The following is a 2,377-nucleotide window of genomic DNA, read 5'->3' as shown; positions in this document are numbered from 1 at the left end:
GACAGGTTAGAAAAAACGCGAAACACGCCTTCCGCCCAGCTAAAAAGCCCAAGTTTCGCTTTCGCGCCGGGTCGCATCTCCCAGCGTGGCAGCCCAGGCCTGCTACTTCGCGGCGCTCATCAATATGGCGGCGCGCTTAGAATTCACGGTGTTCTGGTGTATAGAGCCCAGCGGCCGAATTGACTGTAGCACACCAAGCGGATGTTGTTGACTCCTTCCGGTTTCGTTTTTGGGCGCGCGCGTTTTGAACACCAGTTGGTACCCGCTGCTCGGCGCGGCATTCATTTTTTTTTTCGCTTCTGCTGAACCTCGCGTGGCCTTGGCGTGGAATCGTTTCATTAACAAGTAGAAATGATTGCGATTGACTTTCACAAGACTGCGCCGAATCTGTCAGGTGCAATTTCATAAAGAAAACGAAAGACGTCTTCTGAAATGATGAAATGTTTATTTTGCTCTATATAAATGCTCGTTCCGGGCTCCTTCTGCATTCATCCAAAGTTGTGGCACCAGGTAAGCAGCAGTCGTTGCCGTACGATGCTCCACAGGATGCCATCAGCTGAAAGAAAGTAAATTACAAGCATGTATCATTTCGGTATATTGACCTAACAGGAGTATTGCGTGTAGAGGCGAAACGTGCGTAAGTGGTGAATGAGCGGCATTACAGATAAATTCACTTTTACGTACATTTTGCAGCAAAGACAATGCCATAAAATCTGAACATCTGATTTTCAAGCACCCCTCCTTTCCCATGCATTAGTTCCTGCACTTTTAAGTGCACAAATACACGGGTGACTGCGCGTTTCCAAAACAACTTGGCCTCAGTCGACACGATGGTACGCCAAGTACACAAAGGTGGCTACAACACAGGCTCAGCCAGACCATGTTACACGCTCGCAGAATGCCTTCTAATCGCACTCAAGTCAGACTCGTGGGTGCAAAGCCTGTTTTCAGCCGCTCAGAATACATAAATGTCATGTTCTTGAGCTCCTCCGTGTTATATTCTACGCGTCCTGCCGGCGCATGCAACACTCCCGTGTTATCACTCTTGGCAATCGCTCGTCGCGTTTTCGAGAAGTGTGAGTGCCGAAATAAGGTATATGTTGTTGCAGGGCTATAAAATGCGTCACAAACTTGTCCCACTCAAATTCAGTACACGCAAAACTAACTCAATATGGCCGGCTTGCTTTTTTGTTAACAGCTTCACAACCCCAGGCGCGGCGAGCAAGCCTCAAGATATCCCAAAAAGTTACCAAATAAATTACAATACTTTTTCGGGTCAGAGAATGCGTCACGAACTTCTACCAGTAAGATTCAGTACACGCGAAACTGTGGCACACAGCCGAGCTGCTTTTCGCTAACTGCGTCAATAAGCCGGGCGCGGCAACCGTGCTTCTGAACTACCCCAAATATAACGACGTTAGTTACAATAATGTTTGGGGCCGCAGAATGCGCGAAAACTTGTCTGTCTTAGGCGCTACGACGTAGTACACGCATGTACACGCGCAAATGCGTCACACGGCCGAGCCAGTTTTCGCTTACTGCGTCAATAAGCCGGGCGCGGCAAGCGTGCCCCAAAACTACCGAAATAAGTTACAGTAATGTTGGGGCTCATAGAAAGCGTCGCAAACATCTCCCAGGATAAGGCATTAACTCAAATTAACTGCGCCAGGACGGCGGAGCTGTTAACTGCGCCACTCCAACTAAGCCTAAATGTGCTTAAAATGTGCCGCACACTGTCAAACACAATTTCTCACCTTGCCGTAGTCCAGTAGTGCAGTGGTGCCGTGTCGAAATGCAGACGATACGCAAGAGAAGCATAGAGAAGGCCGGGAGCCCCAAAAAAAATGGGATATATCCAAAACAGACGGGTCGCCGAGCACGCGAGCTTCGCACGTACGACCGTCCTCGCTGACTCCTGCGGCTTGTCTGGCGCATGACGTATGCACGCGCGTCAGGCGTGCCGCTAGCTTGTTGCTAGGCAACGCAACAAAAAGTTGCAAAGTATAAGTTCATTTACACGCAAAACTTTTTTCACTTTTAGTGGGAAGAAATAAAAAAAATAGAACGTTGTCTGGAAGTTTATTTCACATTCTTTTTTTCTGATGCTCGCGTCAACTAACGGATGTTGTTGAAACTAGGCGTGACGTGTTTCCTGTTGCCAGTTTTAGAAGAGTGTCCCCTCTTGTTGAATTTCTTTCTCTATGCTACCGGTGGCTTCCGAACGGCTGTCGGTAGCGAAGCTACCGTATCACTTTCCCAGCGGTCTGTCAGCCGCTGCGTTCGCGCCGTATCGGAAGCAATCGTCGGTGTCGGCACAGAACAGCGCTGCGGGTCGTTTCCGCGTACAAGATCGGAGATAGCACTCGTCAAGCAAGGT

The 2,377-nt window shown here is 49.0% G+C and overlaps 1 long non-coding RNA gene across 1 annotated transcript; it reads right to left on the bottom strand.

The window, feature by feature from the left end:
- Positions 1-425: 425 nt before the first annotated feature.
- LOC129387009 (uncharacterized) lies at positions 426-1,923 on the bottom strand. The gene is made up of 2 exons (XR_008614335.1): positions 1,755-1,923; positions 426-556 (listed from the first exon to the last, which is right to left on the bottom strand). It is a non-coding gene; the product is annotated as an uncharacterized lncRNA (long non-coding RNA).
- Positions 1,924-2,377: the final 454 nt, after the last annotated feature.

This window comes from Dermacentor andersoni, chromosome 2, assembly GCF_023375885.2.
Source record: "Dermacentor andersoni chromosome 2, qqDerAnde1_hic_scaffold, whole genome shotgun sequence".
Taxonomy (NCBI): Eukaryota; Metazoa; Arthropoda; class Arachnida; order Ixodida; family Ixodidae; genus Dermacentor; species Dermacentor andersoni.
The sequence above is the reverse complement of the archived record's forward strand: the minus strand, read 5'-3'. Positions and strand labels throughout refer to the sequence as shown.